This window comes from Rana temporaria, chromosome 6 (assembly GCF_905171775.1).
Source record: "Rana temporaria chromosome 6, aRanTem1.1, whole genome shotgun sequence".
In the NCBI taxonomy this organism is placed as follows: domain Eukaryota; kingdom Metazoa; phylum Chordata; class Amphibia; order Anura; family Ranidae; genus Rana; species Rana temporaria.
The window spans coordinates 179,519,753-179,544,983 of record NC_053494.1 but is presented as its reverse complement, the minus strand read 5'-3'; the positions used below and the strand labels follow the sequence as shown (position 1 = coordinate 179,544,983).

The following is a 25,231-nucleotide window of genomic DNA, read 5'->3' as shown; positions in this document are numbered from 1 at the left end:
CCCCCTTCTTTTCAATGAAGAGTTGAAATGCATAAACATTAACCCCCGCCTAAAGAAAAAAGTGAAAAAAATCTAAACGTCAAAGGAAGAAAAACAAGGGTCTAATTGCTCCCAAAAACTCAGCCTGTAACTTGATTCGTATGAGAATTGCACGCATTATGTCAGTGGGAAAATATGCTCGTGTCAAATGCTTTCAGTGAGCGCGTCTCGAATCTGGCTGGATACATGTTGATGTGAAGCAGGCCTCCGACCAAAGTCAACGAGATCACAAGAGATCAGACCCACTTGGATATCTTATACCTTAATAACAGACCTTCTTAGCTTTGGGCATTGCAACCCCCTTCTGCACCCCAAAAGAAGGACTGGTGCTGATTACATTTAAACGCTTCCATGCCACCTCAGCTTAGCTCAGCACAAGGTTTATAGTGTTCTCCATCGTTGTCAGATCTTAGAGCTGAGCACAGATCTCACATGATGATGTCATTGTTTACCCTGCGCTTCATTTCAGAAGTCACATTAAAACAGCTGGAAAAAGTCGCTGCAACGCGGTGTAAATTTAGAATGCTTTTGTTTAGAATGGTATCTTTTTCTGTGTGATGTGTACAGAAGTTTACAAACATAAGCATCTGATATTATAAACTATTGTCTAAACTTGTTTATTTCAGAAAAAGTAACAAATGAGAGTGTTAGCTAGATTCGTAAAGAGTTAGGCCGGCGTATCAGTAGATACGCCGACCTAACTCGGAATCTGCGCCGTCCTAAGTTTAAGTGTATTCTCAAACAGAGATACACTTAAACCTATCTAAGATACGACGGCTTGCGCCGTCGTATCTTAGGGTGCAATATTTAGGCTGGCAGCTAGGTGGCGCTTCCATTGCGTTCGGCGTAGAATATGTAAATTCCAATCCATCCCATCCATTCCTTCCAGTCTATTCATCTATCAATTCACTCCATCCATCCATACTATTCATTCATCCATTCCTTCCAATCCATCCCATCCATCTATCCATTCCTTCCAGTATATTCATCTACCAATTCACTCCATCCATCCCATCCATCCATTCCTTCCAATCCATCCCATCCATCAATTCACTCCATTCATCCATCCTATTCATCCATCCATAGGCATGTGCAAAAGGGAAAAATTAGTTTTGTTTTGTTTTAATTCGTTATTTAATTAATTTCGTTAAGTTAGATTCGTTACATGTGTTAAATTCGTTTTCGGAATTCGTTCGTTTTCGACCGAATTTCGAATAATCCGGTCGCATTCGAAAATATTTCGACCGGATTCGAAAACAAATAGTCTCTTTTCGAATAGAATTTGTTTTCGAATTCGATTCAAATTATTTTTTTCGAATTCCGATCAAATTTCGTCCGCGGGTTTTCGATTCGGAATCGAAAAGGTTCGTTCGGATTTGGTAAATTCATTAATATTGCAATTCGGGAATTCGTATGCATCCGAATGTCCAAATAAAGAAAAATTGGTCCGAATTTTGATTCGGAACGAAACAAAATGCACATGCCTATCCATCCATTCCTTCCAATCCATCCCATCCCTCCATCTATCCATTCCATCCATTCCTTCCAGTCTATTCATCCAATTCACTCCATTCATCCATCCATCAATTCCTTTTTTTTTTTTTCTGTTCAATATTTTTATTGTGATATACAAAAGAAAGACAGAACAGTTTATATACAGTTACTTGAAATACATACAGTAGCATACATAAGCTTATACACTGAGGAATGAATAACAAGATTATGATCTAGAGAAAGATAATGTATCAGGGTGATTTATAGAGCTAAATCGAGGACTCTTGAACTTCCAATGAACATAGTAGGGTGTGTCTCCAGTCTCCAGACCACCCGTTCGCCCCTAATGTGATCAAACTGTGAATGGGTGGGGGCACCTCCATTAAGGATCGGATTGTCCTTGTCTGAAACTGAAGGTGTGTTGTAGGGGGTGCGAAGGCATTGTGCTGTTCGCCTTCCCACCCACGCTCTCTGTGAACCCTGATGTATGGGGGGGCTCTTTGTGAACCCTGATGTATGGGGGGGGGGGGGGCTCTGGGGACCATGAAGTATGGGGGGGGGAGCTCTCTGTGAACTCTGATGTATGAGGGGGGCTCTCTGTGAACCATGATGTATGGGGGGGGATGTTTAAGTCTGTGAACCCTGATGTATGGGGGTGGGGGTTTAAGTCTGCGAACCCTGATGTATGGGGGCCCTCTGGGAACCCTGATGTATGGGGGCCCTCTGATGTATGGGGGGGGGCTCTCTGGGAACCCTGTTGTATGGGGGGCTCTCTGTGAACCTGATGTATGGGGGGCGGGGGGGCTTGCTGTGAACCATGATGTGGGGGGGGGGGGGGGGCTCTCTGTGAACCCTGAATTATGGGGGGGGGCTCTGTGAACCCTGATGTATGGGGGGAGGGTGCTCTTGGGGACTCTGTATGGGGGGCTCTCTGTGAACCCTGATGTATGGGGGGGTGCTCTCTGAGGACTCTGATGTATGGGGGGCTCTCTGTGAACCCTGATGTATGGGGGGGCTCTCTGTGAACCCTGATGTATGGGGGGGCTCTCTGTGAACCCTGATGTATGAGTAGCACTACCCCGGGAGGAACTGCTGGTTGTTTTGGGTGGCACATTTACCTCGTGGCTCTTCCGAATTCCTAGGGTTGAATTGTGCATATAGCAATAGTAAAAGAATGTCCGCAACAAGTGTCTTTGCTGTGCTCTTTATTACCCACCTGGGTAAAAACAATGAACTGGTGATGAAAGGGATAGAGTTTTCAAGAAGAAGAACAGCAGATTCAGGCGTAGTATTTGGAACAGTCCCGCTCCCATATGTAACACTTTCCAAACCACTCCAGCCTGAGTGGGTTTAGTGTACCCGGACAGGCCTCTCTCACATTTGTAGGATAAAGTCTCTGCCACAGACCCTCCTCGGTGAACGTCAGGGAGACACCTCTGCCACGGGCCCTGTCTGATTGTAGTTACGGAGACAATCCTCCTTAGATGAATTACGCCTGGATTTCCTTCTTTACGTCACCCAGGTACCGACTGACAGGTGATCAATCCTTCAGTGTCCAGCTACCTTGATCCCCGGTGGTTTGTTAAAATCCTATTGGATCGCCAGCCTCTCAATGGCGCTCCTCAGACGGACTCCCCACCGAACAGCGATACCGCTTGGGATCCTCAAAGGTGGAAACCCAGTCGCTCACTGGGTCCCCGTCGCTGCTCAAATGCACGCCCCGGCTAGGTAGGCCATAATGCCGGGGGGACGTGATATGGCCACCCTAAAGGTGGGTGCCACACATGGCGAAGAAGACGAACCCAGACTAATGGCGTCTGCCCCATAAATACCCTCCCCCAGCATGAACAGCAAGGCTAAACCCTCCTGATTGGCTGCTGGGGAAGAGCACCCAAACCTTGACTCCACTGCTGCCACCTACTGCACCGGGGTTGGAAGAACACCCCCAGCACAACAGAATGAGCCCACAGCACAGCCAAGCTGAGACAGAGACCCTGTTTTGAACGTAACAAATTTGGATCAGAGTTTAACTACACTCTGATCTACCTCTGAATTTAAATAGCATCAGTACCTAAAGTAACCCGGCGCTACATATGGGGGGGCTCTCTGTCAACCCTGATGTATAGGGGGGCTCTATGTGAACCCTGATGTATGGGAAGGGGGCTCTGGGGACCATGAAGTATGGGGGGGGCTCTGGAACCCTTATGTATGGGGGGCTCTCTGGTGACCCTGATGTATGGGGTGGGGGCTCTCTGTGAACCCTGATGTATGGGGGGGGGCTCTCTGGGGACTCTGATGTATGGGGGGACTCTCTGTGAACTCTGATGTATGGGGGGGGTGCTCTCTGGAGACCCTGATGTATGGGGGGGCTCTCTGGGGACTCTGATGTATGGGGGGCTCTCTGTGAACCCTGATGTATGGGGGGGCTCTCTATGAACCCTAATGTATGGGGGTGCTCTCTGGGGACTCTGATGTATGGGGGGCTCTCTGTGAATCCTGATGTATTGGGGGGCCTCTGGGGATCATGAAGTATGGGGGGCCTCTGGGAACCATGATGTATGGGGGGGGTTCTCTGGGAACCCTGATGTAAAGGGGGCTCTCTGGGAACCTTGCTAAATGGGGGGCTCTCTGGAGACCCTGATGTATGGGGGCGAGCTCGGGGGACCCTGATGTAAGGAGGGGGGCTCTTTGGGGACTCTGATGTAAGGCTAGACGCTCTTTGGGGACCCTGATGTAAAGAGGGGCTCTCTGGGGACCCTGATGTATGGGGGGGAGGCTCTCTGGGGACCCTGATGTATGGGGGAAGGCTCTCTGGGGACCCTGATGTAAGTGGAGGAGGCTCTTTAGGGATCCTGATGTATGGGGGGTGGAGACTCTGGGGACCCTGATGTATGGGGGAGGCTCTCTGGGGACCCTGATGTAAGGGAGGGCTCTCTGGGGACCCTGATGTAAGTGGGGGAGGCTCTTTGGGCACCTTTATGTAAGTTACTGCTCTCTGGGGACCCTGATGTAATGAGGGGCTCTCTGGGGACCCTGATGCAAGGAGGATCTGCACTCGGTTATGGAACCATATATACACACACACACACACACGTATATTGTATACATGTGTATAACCGCCCTAGCAAATGACTTTCTTTCAGGACAAGCTTTGGATTGTACAGCTTTCTTCAAGGTCCAAGCAGTACTAATAGCAGTACTAATATACACAGTTGTAGCAGTGTTAAAGCGGAGCTCCACCCTCCACTCCCGCTCATTGGAACCCTCCCCCCTCTGGTGTCACATTTGACACCTTTCAGGGGGAGGGGGGGGGTGCAGATACCTGTCTAAAGACAGGTATTTGCACCCACTTCCGGCCACACAGTCTGCGGGTAGACTGCGGGCAGGACGTCAGATCCCCCCCCCCTGTTGTGTTCTGGGAAACACACAGCTCCCAGAACAGAGCGGGAACCAGTTAGCACGGCGCAGCGCGAAGCGCTTCACTTCCTGGTTCCCTCACCGAGGATGGCGGTGGGGTGAGCAGAGTGACGAGCGATCGCTCGTCCTCTGCTGCGGACGGCGCTGGACTCCAGGACAGGTAAGTGTCCTAATATTAAAAGTTAGCGGCTGCAGTATTTGTAGCTGCTGGCTTTTAATATTTTTTTTTTCAGGGGACATCCGCTTTAATAAAACAGTTTTACTTAATTTTCCATCGGTATAGGAACACACCAAACACACCAAACTCTGGTATAGGAACACACTCCAAGAATCACAGGCTTGCTCATGGAACCTCAGGATAGTTCAGTATCCTCAGGATAGTTGGTACCACCACTTTCTTTGGTCAGTTCATTGCTGCAGTGAGCAACTTCACCAAAGTCAGGAAGTCCAATCTTTCAGTATTAAGTAATTATGTACTGGTGCCTTAATCATGTGTCATGTAGCTTACTAGCTTCTGCCCCTTATAGGTGTAATGCCTGTACCCCCCTGATGGCGGACCTGTTGGTGGTTGTTCCGTAAAGCTTGGGAAATCTATTATACAAGGTTGAGGATGCTTATTGGCCCTCTCTTGACCCTTCATTGTCTCTTCCATTGACCTTCAGAAGGCACAGGGCTGCACATCCTCCAGTCTTTCAGCCACTACAATTTCAGACAGCTGCCAGATCGTGATGCTCTGTCCTCATGGCGGAATTAGTGGGTCAAGGCTCCATAATATGCACTACCTTCATAGCAGCTCTTTTTTGTTGTGTTGTATATTCAGTATCATAAAGAATTTACTTACATTTTCAACAATTTCAAAAGAGCCTGCAGCAAACTCAGCACAGAATGCTTTCATGGAGCAGAAAAGTTTGCAGTGTACAGAGCTCTACCTTTTTACAATATTAAAGATATAATTGAAAGTAAATACACATCTAATGCAAGGTGTGGCAACCAAGTTTCCCATTTTAATAAGTAGGACAGCCTATTAAACTCTTGTGTTAATTAAATACAATAAATCATGTTGGTATGCTCTTGGCCTTTGTAATAATAGAAGTTAAAAGTTCACAGTTCTGGTCGTAAGTGCATGTTAGGTGATACCATGCTACCATGTTTAAAGGGCACCTGTCAAACAGCATGGCACAAGATACTGTATCTTAGAAGAGGGATATCAGATCACAGGGCCAGATTCAGATAGAGATACGACGGCGTATCTCCTGAAACACTGTCGTATCTCTGAGTTCCGTCCGTCGTTTCTATGCGCCTGATTCATAGAATCAGTTACGCATAGATCTCCCTAAGATCCGCCAGGTGTAAGTGACTTATACCGTCGGATCTCAGGCTGCAATCTCATGTTACGCGATTTTCTATTCAAATATGCAAATGAGGAGTTACGCCGATTCAGAAACGAACGACCGCCCGGCGCTTTTTTTTTACGTAGTTTGTGTTCGGCTTTTTCCGGCGTATAGTTACCCCTGCTATATGCGGCGTATCCTATGTTAAGTATGGCCGTCGTTCCCAGGTCGAATTTTGAATTTTTTACGTCGTTTGCGTAAAGATCCGCTAACCTATCTGAATCTAGCCCACAGTGTTTTTTTTTTTTTAACAACACTGCCTATTAAACAATATTATTTCATTCAATCAAAGTGAATCTGTTATGCTTAATACCCCGAACTCCCCGCTATTTTATAACAGAAGGCAGTGGAGGGGGTTGGGGGCGGGTGGTTTGTTTACCGCCCCTGCACCCCCCAAAAATGAAGCACCAGCCGCCACTGTCTTCTGTTATAAAATAGAGGGGAGTTTGGGGTATTTAGTGTAGCGGTACCCCCGTAGAGGCTGCTGAAAATTTAGATTGTCTGTCACCCTGCCCAGCCCGGCATTCAATTCGCAAACACTCCACAGAACAGTCCACATGCTTGTTTTTTTTTTAAAGGGGATTGAATTTGATGGGGTAAGGGAAATATGGGATGCCTATTAAAATTGGTAGCGCTTGCTTGGGACAACTATATACAGTCTAGTATATACCCATTTCTCCTCCAGCACATCTCTTCCGCTCTAATCTTCATCTCTTCCTCCTCCAGCACATCACTTCCGCTCTAATCTTCAGGTCTTTCTCCTCCAGCACATCGCTTTCTCTTGAATCTTCAGGCACAGTTAGCACAAAGTGGTTAGGCTTGACACTGACTCAGCGAGGCCTTTATAAATGGTAGGTGTCCTACACATGACTACTGAGCCCAGTAAGCCATCTTCAGGCCCTGCCAGCCCTCCTGGCTGCAGCTGCCTCTGTCCACTGCCCCTTTCACCACAGCCCACTCTTCTGGTTCTGCACCCATTTCAGACTGCATGCACCCAGTCGTCTCAGGCGTGCCTCTCCAGTCCTCCCGCCTGTGCCTCACTCATTAGCCCTCTTGGCTGCAACCCGTTGTCCTCCCTGGAGTCTCTTAGTAGTACTCTCTCTCATTGTCCTCTCCTTGCTCTCTCTTGTGCCTCCGGTCCAAGACCTCTTCATGTGGTCCTGAAGGTGATCCCGACTGCACCCGAGCCCAGGGCCAAGGTTACCCCCCCCCCAGACTAGGGAGCTCTCTCAAAGGCCCTGACAGCCTCCACACTCTCTCCCTCCAGCTCTTCCTCCCAACAACTCCTAGAATCCTACCTCTAGTACCTACCTACCTAGAGGGTGCTACATTAGCATAACAGATTCACTTTGATTTATTGACAGAATATTGTTTATTAGGCAGTTTGTTCAGTCAGACTGTTATAAGATCCCTATGTCCCTATCCCTATCATACTCTCCATGTGGGTGGATCGGTGGGTGGTACTCACGCAGTCGGGCTCTGGCTTGTTGTGGTAGTGATGTAGAGCAGAGAGATCACTCCGATGAGGACGGCCATCTCCCGGATCTCCCCGAACATCCTCCCTGATGCTGGCCAATATGGTCGCTTCTCCTCGCTGCAAATTAGGTCTCAGGACTCACTTCCTGACTGGCCAGGAAGAAAAGCAGGAAGACAATAGCGAAAATTAATTTGCTTTTGTCACACAACTGGGTGGGCTCAGCGCGCAGTGCTCTGTGCCCCGAGTCCACCCTTTTTTTAAACCTGTTAGAGTCTCAAGCTTTAATCATGTGCTTCATAAAAAAAAAAAAAAATTTAATCCATGCGTCCGGTGCCCTTCATGTAGATTAGGGGGGCGGCGCCCCTGCACCCCTAGTGGAGTGACCACCACTGACAGAAGGCACAATTTACCCTAAAAACTAATAGTATTCTACTTGATATCATTTTCTGGACTTAGGGAACCCCTGCTTTCTGTAACATTACATATAATAAATATTATATGTGTCCCCTTGGTGACATCAGGGGAAACAACTGAGGCCTTCTTTACACCATAAGTTAAATAACCCTGCACTAGGAAGCTGCTTCCTTGCTGGCTTAACCAATATGGAACTCTGTTACTACTTCCTACAAACCAAATTTCAAAAGTCGGCATTGTACTGTATACATTTTCCCAGCTTTCTTTCACAAACCAGTTGGCTTCTGTTAAAACTGACTTTATGTGTTTCTTGGGCATTAGATGGCAAACTCCTTTGGATACCAGGAACGGATCTGAATTGTCTTTAGAAAATTCATTACTTACCTTGGGTGCCGCTGATGACGTCACGTATGACAAAATGTGTAGGAAAGAGACACATACACACGTCACCACACATGCTTGATTGATGGTAGGCCATCTTGCTTCCTGGAACTACGATTGTTTTAACACATATTTGTTTTAAGCTACCCAAATGTGACTGTCACTTCGATTTAACAATACATTTTTATAAACGATATTATGCCATGTGGATCAGTATTTTATTACATGCTTTGTGATCTGTGACCACCCCAGAGGGTGAGTCGTTGCTCGGGAAGTTCACTTCCTGGTCTGACTAGGTCACTGTTTGGTGCATATCTAATGCTGGGTGTGGATGTATGGGATACCTTGATTCTTTGGCTTGGATACTGTAATTTAACGCAATTGACCACTCTTATTAAGTGGTCACATAACCTCTGGTAAATGCGGCTACATTTACTTTGATTGGAGACACATATTCTTAACTTCATCACTCTCATGGTTGGAGGGACTTTTTTTCTCATCCTGGGTGTTCGTCTAAGTGCAATAGCAGAAACTACTTTAAAAAAAAGAAAAAAAATGATTGAACTTACGCATGTGTTTTGTATTTACACATTTGAATTTAGCGCTGTACTGTTTTTTTATATATTTACTTACCTTACCTCATATCAATACAACATGAGTGAAGCAGCACCCTGAATGCTTTCTCTTTGTGGAGGGTATTGGGATTTCTTTGCTGTTAAAAAATTCCTTTTCTTTATTTGCAGCTGTTTAAGGATTGTACTTTATTGTAACCGCCAAACATTTGCACCTGGACTTTATCCTGGGTTGCAGGCTTCAGTAAAACTGTCTCTGTTTTCACAGATCACTACCAAACACCCTATTACAGGTCAATACCCTTGGAAAAGTACAGCCCAGTTATCCTACACTATGTAAATAAAAAGAAATAAACACGAATGTGGATTTTTGTGTACCTTTTATTAATGCCAACATTGTCTTATATTTGAAATATTTCTTGATATGTAACTATAGCCTAACATCTACAACCAGACCAGTTTAACTCCATTAAAGACTTGGGCCCGGATTCACAAAGCAATTACGCCGATGTATCTCGAGATACGCCGCGTAAGTTTATCTATGCGCCGTCGTATCTGTACGCCGTGCCCACAATCTTTTTATCAGTAGTGGCAATAAAGTCCATGTTGCAGATCTGATGTTCTTCACCCGCTTGTTGGAGCTCGTTAACTGTAATCCGATTAGGTGTAGTGGAAACAATACATATCTTTTAATGAAGAAGGCTAAAGAATGTCTAAGCACAATGGGCCAGATTCACATACATTTGCGGCCGTGTAACGTAACCCGTTTACATTACACCGCCGCAAGTTTTCAGTTTTAGTGCCCGATCCACAAAGCACTTACCTGGAAACTTGCGGCGGTGTATCGTAAATACGTCCGGCGCAAGGCGGGCCAATTAAAATGGGCGTGTGCCATTTAAATTAGGCGCGCTCCCGCGCCGGACCTACTGCGCATGCTCCGTTTCGAAATTCCTGAGAGATACGACGGAGTATCTGAGATACGACGGAGTATCTGAGATACTCCGTCGTATCTCGACTGTGAATCTGGCCCAGTGTTCATATAAATGCAGTAAAGCATTCCTGGAGTAAAGATGTCTGTGAAAAATGTCTTAATGTAACTGAACTGACAAAGAATGGCTCCGATGTCTTCCAGACATGAACTTGTGTAGTGAAACTTGTGCAGTGGAAACTTGTGGCAGAGCTAGGCCTCTCAGGTTATGGGTTGGAAGGTGGTACTCCGCTTGATTGGCTGCGACCTCTCTCTCTCTCTCTGTTGCACAGAGAGGTCTGTCTTGTGTCAGGCCCAGGAGTAAGAGAGCTCCGCGCAGGCTTTTGTTTCTTTTATAGCTGCTCCCAGCAATCCCCCGATGGCAGCAAAGATCCCTGGGATATGTAGTCCTGGCACATAATTGTGCAAAGAAATTATCTGACGGGACTATTCATCCCATAATCCTTTTGTTTGGCACACAAATGTGATGTCACCTGATAGGCCGATCACTAGAGAGACAGGCGATGCTTTGAAACACTTGAAGGTACGGTGCTCTATGCTTGTAGTCCATATTGCTACATAAACAATGGATGTTTGTTTGTTATCTTATTGAATGCACATTTAACAAAGCAGGCCTCATTGCACACTTTATGGCCAGCATCAGACAGATAGGCTTGGCAAGAAAGTAGTACAGGCAAAACCTATCCAAGGATAATGAGTGCCTGGGCTAGCCAACCAGCTTACTGATTGGCCAGTGCAGAGTACTGCATCCAATGGGCTATAGGATATAGACTCACAAAATTGATAATAAAGTCTGCGATCATGGATGTTTTCCTGTCTATGTGGTAAACCAAAATTATCAAACTATCAGGGGCCTAATTTATTTAGTTAAAGTGGAAGTTCACCCTTCTATACAACATTCTTCTAAACAAACGGGCTCAGTCAGTCAAAAACGATTCCGCAGTTAAAAAAAAATTGAAACGCTTCCATACCTGTGTTTCATGTGTATCAACCAGGCACTTCCTGGTCTATGTGCAGTGGGGCTGGGCGTGTCGCTCTGTCCTTCCTTTGCCGCAATGCTTCCGCAATGCCCAGGAAAGCATTCACAAGCCCCGAACTCCAAATTGCGCGTTATTTCCGCTCGTCACATGACTCATGAAGCCAGTCATGTGACGAGGGCGGGTACAATAGCGCCAGATTCAATACTGGATTCGCCGCATCCCGGAAGACACGGACGTAGGGCTTCAGACTGCCAGGAGCTAAGATGGAAACGTCCATCGCTCTATTTTATAAAGTTGACTTTCGGATGAATTAAGAATGCCGGCGCGTAGATTACTGGGACGGGTGAGTACATTATTGTACATTTACTAAGCGGGATAAAGGATTTAAAAAAAAAAAAAATAAAGAATTTCGGGGGAACCACCCCTTTAAATTAATTTCTTTACTTTCCTTGAACATTCGTCTTAATCATAAATGTCAAAATAAATATGGAGCCACACAAGAAAGTAGGTTCCAACGTTTGTAGTTCACCGATGTTGGCAAGGTGGAGATGGTAGTGAATGGGATGGGAGAAGGTAAGAGAAATGTGGAGCCATGAATGCTGTGTGTTCAGGGCCCATGTTGGCCTTAGCTCCCCTGCAGACAGATGAAACCGATTCCCCACAAGCTTCAGCCTTTCCTGTGGAAGTTCACATTTTTTCCATTCCTCGATTTAACTGGTAAAGCACAGTGTTTATTACACCTCTGTGCATTCCTTCTCCGTCCTTACCCTCCCCCGCTCTGAAGCTCAACGGTCTCTCCAGCTGGGAGATAGTAATTAAGGGGATGACTCTGTGACCTTTGTCTGCTCAGCAGAGTAGCTGTCCATGTCTGAGACAGGACATTCATATCACCTGAAGCGTGTCCTCCTTGGTGTCTTCATCCTGTTAGATACTTGCATGGCTCACTACTGTGCTGTAGTCAAAAGTACGAAATGCCTTGAGGTGTAGTCTGGATTTTTGCAAGACTAACATTCCTGGAAATGTAGAGATACTCTTTCATTAATTTATACCTTTGCACCTGCTGCCATGTCAAAACAATCTGTATGGTCGGCGTTCCAGGTCGTCAGTTCTTAAGTAAAAAAACACTAAAAAACAACAAATCACTGTAAAAAGTGCTGGCCCGAGGCAACAAGGTTTTATGAAAGGAAATTGACAGGGCCCACTTTGAGTTTTGACAACTTGTATGTCAACATTCTAGTCGATAGGGCAAAGCTTGTATCTGATGTTATGTCATTGTACCTGATGCCATGGGCGTCCGCTGAATTTTTTTCAGGGGCGGCAGCAGCGATACACAGTCGCATTTTACCCTTTCTTTGACCGCTAGCGGGGGTTAAAAGCGCCACCCCCCCACGTTAAAATGTAAAAACACCCCACTGTGCCCCCTGCATCTTTCAATATCTCTTTGTCACTACTGTGTACCCCCTCTCCACAACTGTACCTCTGGACCGCTTTACATTACACAGCACCTCACAGCTCCGGACCCCTTTACATTACACAGCACCCCACAGCTCTGGACCCCTTTACATTACACAGCACCCTGCACCTCTGGACCCCTTTACATTACACAGCACCCTGCATTACTGGCCCCCTTTACATTACACAGCACCCTGCATCACTGGACCCCTTTACATTACACAGCACCCTGCACCACTGGACCCCTTTACATTAAACAGCACCCCACAGCTCTGGACCCCTTTACATTACACAGCAACCTGCACCACTGGACCCCTTTACATTACACAGCACCCTGCATCGCTGGACCCATTTACATTACACAGCACCCTGCATCACTGGACCCCTTTACATTACATAGCACCCTGCATCACTGGACCCCTTTACATTACACAGCACCCTGCAGCACTGGACCCATTTACATTACACAGCACCCTGCACCACTGGACCCCTTTACATTACACAGCACCCTGCACCACTGGACCCCTTTACATTACACAGCACCCCACAGCTCTGGACCCCTTTACATTACACAGCACCCTGCATCACTGGCCCCCTTTACATTACACAGCACCCCTTTCCCTTGACTGAAACACTACACTATATTGACAGTGTATTTATTTCAGGTCTAAAAGAGGAACCTTTTGGAATGAGGGACAAATGGTTTTGATTCCAGAAGAGGGACAGGCACTCTAAATAAGGGACAACTAGAAACTATGCCGTAGGCTACAACTCTGCATTTCCAGACTTGCTAAAAACACATCAGAAAATAGTCTAGTGTTACCTGTGGCAACAGACGTTGAAACAAACAAAGCACAGGCCTGGTAAACGATATAAAAAGGCGCTCCCCTTCCTCTGTCCTCTGGCGCTCGTATCGTATGTCACGGAGCTGGGTCTGTGTGCAAGGTATCGCCCCCCTAGTTCGACTCGTGTGATAGGTGGAACACTAGAAGACTATCAGATGAGCCAAACTAGGGGGGCGGGACCTTGCACACAAACCCAGCTTCATGACATACGATAAGAGAGCCAGAGGACAGAAGGAGGGGAGCGCTGCAGTCGCCGCTTAAAGCGCCCCCCAGGGCCAGTTCGGTCCTGCTTCTGGCTCTCCCTGGCGATTCCAGGGGGGGCAAATGACCCCCCTTGCCCTATGGAGCGGACGCCCATGCCTGATGCCCATGGTGCTGTACCATGAAGACTTCTGGTCTCAGAAAATCATGGGCCCCTGGGCAAAGTAATGCTCTGGGACCCCTACAATGGAGACAGTGCAGGTAAACAGAAATCAAGTAGGTAGAAGGTAGGGAATATCTACAGTGTAGAGGGGTCAGAGTGCTGTGGGCATATCTGGTATGTAGAGGGGCAGCCCGGGCTCAAGGACCAGCTGCTTTGGGGAAAGGGCAGGGGCCCCACATGCAGCGGGGGCCCCTGGGCAGTGCCCAGGTGTGCCCTCTCATTAAGACAGCCCTGTTCATGACATTAATGTATGTACTGCTTTTTACTTGAATTAAATATATACCGTAACTATTTCTGCTATTTTTACTGGCTCTATAGTGCTCACCTCACTCAAAGTCCCAAGGGCGAACCTTTCTTTTTTGATGCTGAGGAGGTGATACTGTCACCTCCTGATACTTGTTTTTTTTTTAAATTGCCGAGGAGCAATTTTCTTTTCAATTTTACTAATTTTGTTAGGATACAAATAGTATATCAGTACAGAAAGATGCATACACTCTTAAGAGGTCACCAAATGTCTCTGAGCAGCAATTTTGCATCGCGGGAATGCGCTGCAACTGCGAGCCAAGCCTTCGTCATTTACTTACACAGGGCCGCCTATCATTTATGTAGCGTGAAAATTGCAATCCAATGTGTATGCACTGTCCATTGGAAGAATACTGTGACCCCCTTCTATCTGATGCTTTACACTTTTAAGATTTTAAGATGCTTTTAAGATTTTCATAAATCTTACACCTGCTTAGATCCATCAATATACCTTTTACTTTCAGTGGGTGGCTTCATGTCCTCAAAAATGTCAGTTGTCTGTATGCCATGTAAATATTGTCTTAACTGAATTTACTGTGACAGAGTACAAGGTAAATAGTAACTTATTGTAGAACACAAACTATGCTTTGTATCCAGGAAATGCTTAAAGTCAAGCACTGTACACATTACAAAATTGTCCTCAGAGACGCTTCAGGCGGGATGAAGGAAACTGTGACGAGTCCTTAGCAGGATTTGTACTCCCTGTACCGTCTCATAAAGTTTCTGAGGACCTCCAGTATATCTCTGCAAGAGCTAATGTGTGCATAGCACAAGGGGACACATTTTTATAATTCTTATAATATGTCCAAAAAAGTTAGATTTTATTTCCATCATTTACACTTTCAAAATTACAGAAAACAAAAAAGTGACGTCTGCAAAAGTTTGAGCACCCTGCAGAATTTATAGCATGCACTGCCCCCTTTGCAAAGCTGAGACCTGCCAGTGTCATGGATTGTTCTCAATCATGGTTTGGGAAGACCAGGTGATGTCAATCTCAAAGGTTTTAAATGCCCAGACTCAACTGACCTTGCCCCAACAATCAGCACCATGGGTTCTTCTAAGCAGTTGTCTAGAAAACTGAAACTGAAAATAGTTGACGCTCACAAAGCTGGAGAAGGCTATAAGAAGATAGCAAAGCGTTTTCAGATGTCAATATCCTCTTTTCGGAATGTAATTAAGAAATGGCAGTCATCAGGAACAGTGGAAGTTAAAGCAAGATCTGGAAGACCAAGAAAAATATCAGACAGAACAGCTTGCAGGATTGTGAGAAAAGCAATTCAAAACCCACATTTGACTGCACGATCCCTCCAGAAAGATCTGGCAGACACTGGAGTTGTGGTACACTATTCCACTATAAAGAGATACTTGTACAAATATGGTCGTCATGGAAGAGTCATCAGAAGAAAACCTCTTCTACGTCCTCACCACAAAAATCAGCGTTTGAACTTTGCAAATGAACATATAGACAAGCCTGATGCATTTTGGAAACAAGTTCTGTTGACCGATGAGGTTAAAATAGAACTTTTTGGCCGGAATGAGCAAAGGTACGTTTGGAGAAGAAAGGGCACAGAATTTAATGAAAAGAACCTCTGTCCAACTGTTAAGCATGGGGGTGGATCAATCATGCTTTGGGGTTGTATTGCAGCCAGTGGCACAGGGAACATTTCACGAGTAGAAGAAAAAATTGATTCAATAAAATTTCAGCAAATTTTGGATGGTAACTTGATGCCATCTGTGAAAAAGCTGAAGTTAAAGAGAGGATGGCTTCTACAAATGGATAATGATCCTAAACACACCTCAAAATCCTCGGGGATTACATCAAGAGGCGTAAACTGAAGGTTTTGCCATGGCCTTCACAATCTCCTGACCTCGACATAATTGAAAATCTATGGATAGACCTTAAAAGAGCAGTGCGTGACAGACAGCCCAGAAATCTCAAAGAACTGGAAGACTTTTGTAAGAAAGAATGGGCAAAGATACCTCAGACAAGAATTGAAAGACTCTTGGCTGGCTACAAAAAGCGTGTACAAGCTGTGATACTTGCCAAAGGGGGCAGTACAAGATATTAACTCTGCAGGGTGCACAAACTTTTGCAGACGCCATTTTTTTGTTTTCTGTAATTTTGAAAGTGTAAATGATGGAAATAAAATCTAACTTTTTTATACATATTATAAGAATGTCTAATCTGTAATTTGATGGCTTTTGGAGATTTTTCCATCTTTCCTTGGCTTCGTTATGCACATTAATACAAATTTTTACCTGGGGTGCCCAAACTTTCGATCCCCACTGTACTTAACCACTAAACTCCAGAAGGTTTACCCCCCCCTTCATGACCAGGCCATTTTTTAAATTACGGCACTGCCTTACTTTAACAGACAGTTGCGCCGTCATGCAACATGTACCCAAATAAAATGTATTTATTTTTTGTCCCACAAATAGAGCTTTCCTTTGGTGGTATTTGATCACCTCTGCGTTTAAATTGTTTTGCTGTATAAACAAAAAAAGAGCGACAATTTTGAAAAAAAATGTTTTACTTTTATTTTTTATTTACTTCTACTATGAAACACATAAATAATAATAAAAATAATCAAGTTTCTTCATCAATTTAGGCCAATATATATTCTGCTACGTTTTTGGTAAAAAAAAAAAAATCCAATAAGCGTATTATGATTGGTTTGTGCAAAAGTTATCACTATGGGATATTTTTATTTATTTATTTTTACTAGTAATGGCGGCAATCAGCCACTTATAGTGAGACTGCCTGCTCTGTCTGTGTACTAAGCATGCTACTGGGCTCCTGCTGTGTGTGTGATTACACAGCGCACGCGCCCCAGACCCGATCTGGTGCAGAGCGGTCGCCCTGCCGCAGTATATGTATAGGTGGGGACTACCCTGCGCACATTTTCTAAGTCCTTGCACAAGGCAAATCTGCGCGACTGTGCTTGCCGGGGGAAGTGTAGAGATAGGAGGGGAGTGCTCGCAAGCTCCGCCATTGAGACCTGCCCACGTCCGATCGTCTGTAGCAATTCCGACACGCAAAATTCCGACGCATGCTCGGAAACAATTAGACGAATGCTCGGAAGCATTGAACTTCATTTTCTCAGCTCGTCGTAGTGTTGTACGTCACCGCGTTCTTGACTGATGAAAATTCAGAGAACTTTTGTGTGACCGTGTGTATGCAAGCCAAGCTTGAGCGCAATTCCAGCCGAAAAGCCATCCAAGGTTTTTCAGACGGAAAATCTGTTTGTATGTACACGGCATAACACTTTAAGGTTTGAATGGGAACTACAATTTATTTCCATAAACTATACTTTTAGAGTCCTTTGGCAATATTTACTTAAAAGAATTACACTTTGACAGGCATACATATATAGGCCCGGATTCACGTAGATCGGCGCATCTTTAGAGCGGCGTAGCGCATCTCAATCTCATATGCGCTACGCCAACGTAACTCTGAGAGGCAAGAGCAGTAGTCACAAAGCACTCGCTCCCTACGTTGCGCCAGCGTAACGTAAATTGGGCGGCGTAAGCCTGCCTAATTCAAAGTAGGAAGGTAGTGGGCGTGATACATTTAAATTAACCGTGACCCCATGTAAATGAAGGGCCAAACGAACGGCGCATGCGCACGCATGCTCAGAATCACGTCACATATACTCCCTAAGATACGACAGCTCAATGCGTACGACGTGAGCGTAACCTACGCCCAGCCCCATTCACGTACGACTTACGTAAACGACGTAAAATACGACGGCTGTTCCCTGGTCCATACCCTAACATGACTTACCCCTGCTTTACGAGGTTTAACTTTACGCCGGACGTATGCCTTACGTAAACGGCGTAGATTACAGCGACGGGCGCAAGTACGTTCGTGAATCGGCGTACCTCGGTCATTTGCATATTCAACAAGTAAATCAATGGAAGCGCCCCTTGCGGGCCAGCGTAAATATGGGCCCAAGGTACGACGGCATAGGAGACTTACGTCGTTCGGATGGAGCCAAAATTCAGGCGTATCTTATTTCAAGAATCAGGCGCATAGATACGACGGCGCATCAGTGCACTTACGCGGCATATAGAAAGATATGTCGGCGTAAGTGCTTTCTGAATCCGGGCCATAATTTCAAAAAGAAATATGTGATTTTGTTTTTGAATCGTACTTACCTGGCTGTACTTCTTCTTCTGTAACAGTCTTTATATCAGGGAATGTGATTAGCATCCTGCTGAAAGACTGTTGATAAAATATCTATTGGCTACTTAAAAAGTAAAAAAAAATTCAGCTTCCTTGTCCTTGGATTTGTGATTGTTGTAGTTGTTTGCATTAATAAATAACAGAAAACTGTCAATGTCTACATGCTACCGAGTGAAAAATTGGCTCAATAAGCACCAAAAACAGGGCCCATATGATGGTCGTGTTTAGAATGCCTAAGGCCCCGTACACACGACCGAACATGTCTGCTGAAACTGGTCCGCAGACCAGTTTCAGCGGACATGTTCGGTCGTCTGTACGTCCGACCGGACAATTTTCCGGCGGATCGGACAGGTTTCCAGCGGACAAATGTTTCTTAGCATGCTATCGTGTCCGCGCGTATTTCTGTTTGATGGTGTGTACAACCATCAGACAGAAATCTCCGGGCGGACATGTCCGATGAAAACGGTCCGGGAGACCGTTTTCATCGGACAGTCCGTCCGTGTGTACGAGGCCTAAGGGCTCTTTCACACGAGCGGCCCGTTCAGGTCCGCATGCCCGTTTTTTAGGCGGACCTGAACGGGCGCTCCGTGCTCCTCTATGGAGCCGCGGTTGTCAGCGGTGACATGCCCGCTGACATCCGACCCGCTCTGATCCGCCAAAGTGTGACGGAGGAAAAACCTACCTTTTCATCCGTCTGGCGGATTGGATCGGGTGAACACGGACAGACGGTCCGTGTTCATCCAATACCCCCATAGGGGAGAGCGGAGAAAAGACAGGGCGGTCCCTGCACAGTGTGCGGGGACCGCCCTGTCATCCGCCGGCTCAGCGGGGATCAACGGAGCGATCCCCGCTGAGCAAGCGGAGGTTCACGGGACGGATCATTACTGATCCGCTCTGTGTTAAAGGGGCCTAAGGAATCTCAGCTGTGCCTTCTTAGGCCGAGTACTCACGGCAGGACATGTCCGATGAAAACGGTCTGCATCACACACTCATGACCGTTTCCATCACACATGTCTGGCCGGGGACTGCCCGGGGACTTCTGTTCGATGGCTATACACACCATCGAACAGAAGACCGCACGTAAAGAATACGCGGGGCGTGTCCGCGGTGTCGACGCGTCGATGACGCGGTGTCGCCGCGACAATGACGCGCCGGCGTGGGCGGCCTGCCTTGAAAATGCTTCCACGCATGCGTCGAAGTCATTCGACGCATGCGAGGGATGGCGGGCGGCAGGACATGTACGGTAGGTCTGTACAGACGACCGTACATGTCCGGGCGGACAGGTTTCCAGCGGACTGTTTTAAAGCAAGTCCGGGAAACAGTTGTCTGCTCAGAAACGGTCTGTCAGACAATTGTTTGCTGGAATCCTGTCCGCGCGGCTGTACACACGACGGAACATGTCTGCTGAAATTGGTCTGCCGACCAGTTTCAGCAGACATGTTTGGTCGTGAGTACGGGGCCTTAGACGTAGGTGGCCTGTGCCTGGACTCTGAGATGCCTAAACACTTCTAATGATAGAACTGATGAGCAACAATTAAAATTATGGTAAAATTATAGTAAATTTGGTAACCAGCTACAAAATACTGGTAAATGCAACATTGACCTTAGAAGGGTTTTTGGTTCCAGGTCTCTTCTCACATCAAGTTTAAACTCTGCTCCAACCTATTCACGGCACATCAAGCTGGGTGATCGAACACAGAAGCCAAAGCTAACCCAATCACAGACAAATTTGCACAAATTCTCACCCACGTTTTATGAGCGCACATTCTCAATGAAGTATCCATACTTTCAGTCTGGACAGAGACTGCTAATGAAACATTGACTTCCAAATGGCCCTTTTATGGTGTTTACCTAAATACTCTAAGCAGGTCAAATAATTAATGGTGCTAATTCAGACTTGTCAACATTGCATTTCCCATGGGAGAGATGTTAAAGCACAAAGGAAGCTTTGAAAGCAGGAACAAGCAGTAGACCTGTTAATGTAGCACTCGTGCAAGCTTGGAACTCATAAAGATGTTGAGGAATGGAATAGGCTTCTCGGCCTTGTCTCTGGTGTCTGCCGCCAGGAGGGCCGTAACAATACGAGGGGCCAATGAAAACACTATAAAAGCAATTGCACTTCCCTTTCCCTCAGCAAAAGATCACATAGAACAGACATTGAGATCAGGGGTAATGTGTGCAAAAAGGAAACACAATTCCGTCCAAAATAAATAACTCTGAGCAATGGACCTAAGATTCGAAACTCCAAATCTCAAAATGAACTTATTCCTCACTTGAGGAATTGTGGATAGAGACCTTAAAGGGGTTGTAAAGGTTAGTTTTTTATTTTCTAAATAGGTTCCTTTAAGCTAGTGCATTGTTGGTTCACTTACCTTTTCCTTCGATTTCTCTTCTAAATGTTTTGTTTGAATTTCTCACTTCCTGTTTCTCCTCAGTAAGCTTTCCCCCATCATCCGAGCTATTCTGGCTGGGGGTTAGTCAACGTGCTTGCTCACTCTCTTGGGACTACATCCCTATGGGGAGACATCCCGCAGGGAGGGGGCGAGCATGCTGACTAACCCCCAGCCAGAACCGCTCAGATGATGGGGGCAAGCTTACTGAGGAGAAATAGGAAGTGAGAAATTCAGACAAAGAAAAAAAACATTTAGAAGGGAAACTGAAAGTAAAGGGAAGTGAACCAACAATCCTATTTAGAAAATCAAAAACTAACCTTTACAACCCCTTTAACCCCTTAACGCCCGCCGCACGACTATATACGTCCGCAAAATGGCACGGACAGGCAGAAGGACGTATATATACGTCCTTGCCTTCTAGCGGGTGGGGGGTCCGATCGGGACCCCCCCCGCTGCGTGCGGCGGGCGGATTCCCTCGGGGAGCGATCCGGGACGACGGCGCGGCTATTTGTTTATAGCCGCTCCGTCACGATCGCTCCCCGGCTCCCACGGCTTCCCCGTGCTTCACTGTGGCGGCGTATCGATCGAGTGATCCTTTTTATAAGGGAGACTCGATCGATGACGTCAGTCCTACAGCCACACCCCCCTACAGTTGTAAACACACACTAGGTGAACCCTAACTCCTACAGCGCCCCCTGTGGTTAACTCCCAAACTGCAACTGTCATTTTCACAATAAACAATGCAATTTAAATGCATTTTTTGCTGTGAAAATGACAATGGTCCCAAAAATGTGTCAAAATTGTCCGAAGTGTCCGCCATAATGTCGCAGTCACGAAAAAAAATCTCTGATTGTAGTAAAAAAAAAAAAAAAAATTAATAAAAATGAAATAAAACTATCCCCTATTTTGTAAACGCTATAAATTTTGCGCAAACCAATCGATAAACGCTTATTGGATTTTTTCTACCAAAAATAGGTAGAAGAATACGTATCGGCCTAAACTGAGGAAATTTTTTTTTATATATGTTTTTGGGGGATATTTATTATAGCAAAAAGTAAAAAATATTTTTTTCAAAATTGTCGCTCTATTTTTGTTTATAGCGCAAAAAATAAAAACCGCAGAGGTGATCAAAAACCACCAAAAGAAAGCTCTATTTGTGGGAAAAAAAGGACGCCAATTTCGTTTGGGAGCCACTTTGCACGACCGTGCAATTGTCTGTTAAAGCGACGCAGTGCCGAATCGCAAAACCTGGCCTGGGCATTTAGCTGCAAAATGGTCCGGGGCTTAAGTAGTTAAAACAATTTGTTTGAAGACTAAAGCTGACCGTACACATGGCAATTTTCATTTGCGTCTAACCACTTTTTGTTCCACTGGAATCATAAATGTGAGTAGGGCTTTTTTTCAGGGGGAACCTGGGGGAACTCAGTTCCACCACCTTTGGCTTAGACCCTTTGGTGCCTGCTCACCACAATCACTCTGCATTCTGTATGTAATGCAATCCTGGTATTTAATGCCCCTTTAAGACCCTTCTACTGTTTGTGAAATCTGAACGGGGTCGTGGTTGAGTTCCTGCACCTATTTTCTGAGAAAAAAAGCTCTGAATGTGAGTAATAGGAAAATAACCACCAGAAACTGAGTAATCTGCTACCTGGAATTTGATCGACCACCAGAATTTGGTCAATTGTAAAGTGGAAACTGGGCAATAATTCAACAGTTTATTGAAAGATTTAATTGAAATAGAGTCAATATTGGCAAAAAACAACCAAAGTGATCAGATTTGTACGCCATGTTTGATTTGGGCAATTTTGACTCTCTTTGTGGTCGTTTTTTTTTTCTTCAATTCCTTTTTAATTTCAACACAAATGGAATGGAACAAATGGATCAAACTTCCATAGGTATAGCCAGTTTAAAGTGGTTGTAAATCCTTACATATATGCAGCAAAGTGACTGGCCTCAGGTAATACACAGAGATTAAACAAATCCCCCTACATAAGTCTGTCTGCCACCTTCTCTTCTCTACAGCCATTCAAAGTCCAGAATTTAGAAAGCTTGTCTGATCTGCCAGGAAACAGGGGGCGGGGAGCTGAAGTTACACAACTGCAGAGCTCAGGGAGGAGAGCTCTAAGGCTGGGTTCACACCTTCACCACATCCGTCTTCCAGCAGGGGTCTGGTGCATCCTGGTTCACAGTTTCAGGTCCAATTTCAAATTTGGGCTGAATTTGGACCTGAAACAGACCAAAAGACGCACAGTGTTTTTGTGCAAAATGCACCGGACCTGCTGCAGAGGTATGTGAACTGGCTTCATAGAGACCCGGTCAAAATCTCCTGCTATTGCAAATTGGATACGGGGAAAATGCATCCAATTGGCAATGGTGTGAACCTAGCCTGAGAGTTGATTGGAGGGGAGAATCCCTTCTCCCATATAGAGGAGTTTATCTCCCAAGGTTGAGACACTAGGGGCTAGATTCAGAGAGAGTTACGCCGGCGTATCAGTAGATACGCCGACGTAACTCTGAATCTGCGGCGTCGTAAATTTAAGCGTATTCTGGAAACCAGATACGCTTAAATTAGGCTAAGATACGAGCGGTGTAAGTCTCCTACGCTGTCGTATCTTAGGGTGCAATATTTACGCTGGCCGCTAGGTGGCCCTTCCGTTGAGTTCGGCGTAGAATATGTAAATGACTAGATACGCCGATTCACAAACGTACGCTTGCCCGTCACAGTAAAGATACGCCGTTTGCGTAAGAAATACGACGCGTAAAGATAAAGCTGCCCCCTAGGTGGCGTAGCCAATGTTAAGTATGGCCGTCGTTCCCGCATCGAAATTTGAAAATTTTACGTTGTTTGCGTAAGTCGTCCGTGAATGGGGCTGGATGTAATTTACGTTCACGTCGAAACCAATACGTCCTTGTGGTGTACTTTGGAGCAATGCACACTGGGATATGTACATGGACGGCGCATGCGCCGTTCGCAAAAAACGTCAATCACGTTGGGTCACCACCCATTTACATAAAACACGCCCCCCTCATCCTCATTTGAATTAGGCGTGCTTACGCCGGCCCCATTTACACTACGCCGCCGTAACTTAGGAGGCAAGTGCTTTGTGAATACAGCACTTGCCTCACTTACTTACGGCGGCTACGCCACCGTAACAATGTGCAAATCTACCTGAATCTAGCCCTAGGTTCTTTCATTCTATTAACAGGTTAGGACCCACTAATTCGGGGTACATTGTCGCAGTAAGTGGGCTTAGCACTATATGACCATATAGTGTGACCAAACCCCCGTATTTTTGAATATGTTCAGGTGTTTTTAACTAGCCTTGCACGATAAATGTCATTTTTGCATTTGTGCGCTATAATCTGTTTTGTTTTGTATTTTGGATTGGAGGGAAGACACACCCCCTCCACAGAGAAAACAGGAACGGAGCTGAGGCTGTCAACAGCTGGCGGTCCCTGCCCTGTCACCATTTTTTCTTGGTGCCAGGAATACTTGTCAGAAGTGCTTCATGCTGATAGCAGAGAAATGAGGCTGCAGACAAAAGTGACACATAGTGCTCTTAATTGAGATAAATATACACTATAGAGGGCATAGGCGTGTGTAGGGGGTTTGCCGGGTGTGCCATGGCACACCAAATCACCGCTTGAGGTGCAGATTCCCCCTTCTGATATTGCACCAATGCCCCCGAATGGGGCTTCTAAAACATTTTTTTTTAAATAAAAAGATTAAAATAATAAAAATAAAAAGCTACTGACACTGTCCACGTCTCTCACACCAACATCTGGTCTACTGACAGGTCCACTGACACTGTCCATGTTTTAATACATTTGGGGTGCACACCTATGATAGAGGGATATGCTTTGGTCATATATTTATAGGTAGATTCATGTACATTGGTGTAACTTTAGGACGGCCTAGCCTAGCCTGTTTAGGCTACACCGCCGTAAATTAACTAGGCTAGTAGTGATTTTCAAACCACTTACCTGCTAATCTATGGCGGCGTAGCCTCAAACGAGCGGGCGTAAGGGCACCTAATTCAAATGACTTGGAGGGGGGCGTGTTGTATGGAAATGAGGCTTGACCTCACGTTTTTTGACGCTTTTTGACACTGCGCATGCGTCGGGCGACTACATTTCCCAGTGCGCATTGCGGCTAAGTACGCCGTACGGGCCTATTGATTTTGACGCGGACGTAAACGACGTAACTCCCGATTCGCGGACGACTTACGCAAACGACGTAAAAAATTCGAACCTTGCGGCGAGAACGGCGGCCATACTTTAACATTGTTATTCCACCTCATAGGTGGAATAACTTTAGGCCACCTAAGGCCTTACGGAAACGACGTTAATCGACTGCGGCGGGCTTGCGTACGTTCGGGAAGCGGCGTTTTACATAATCTACGCCGGCCGCAATGGAAGTGCCACCTAGCGGCCATCCAAAAAATTGCAATCTAAGATAGGATAGCGCAAGCCGG

The 25,231-nt window shown here is 45.8% G+C and overlaps 1 protein-coding gene and 1 long non-coding RNA gene across 4 annotated transcripts in view; one reads left to right on the top strand and one right to left on the bottom strand.

The window, feature by feature from the left end:
* The window catches only part of RBMS1 (RNA binding motif single stranded interacting protein 1), a 497,047-nt gene that overhangs the window by 274,388 nt on the left and 197,428 nt on the right, over positions 1 to 25,231 (bottom strand). The gene's annotated exons all lie outside the window — the stretch shown is intronic.
* LOC120944077 lies at positions 8,529 to 9,546 on the top strand. Its single transcript, XR_005750352.1, has 2 exons — positions 8,529 to 8,766; positions 9,454 to 9,546. It is a non-coding gene; the product is annotated as an uncharacterized LOC120944077 (long non-coding RNA).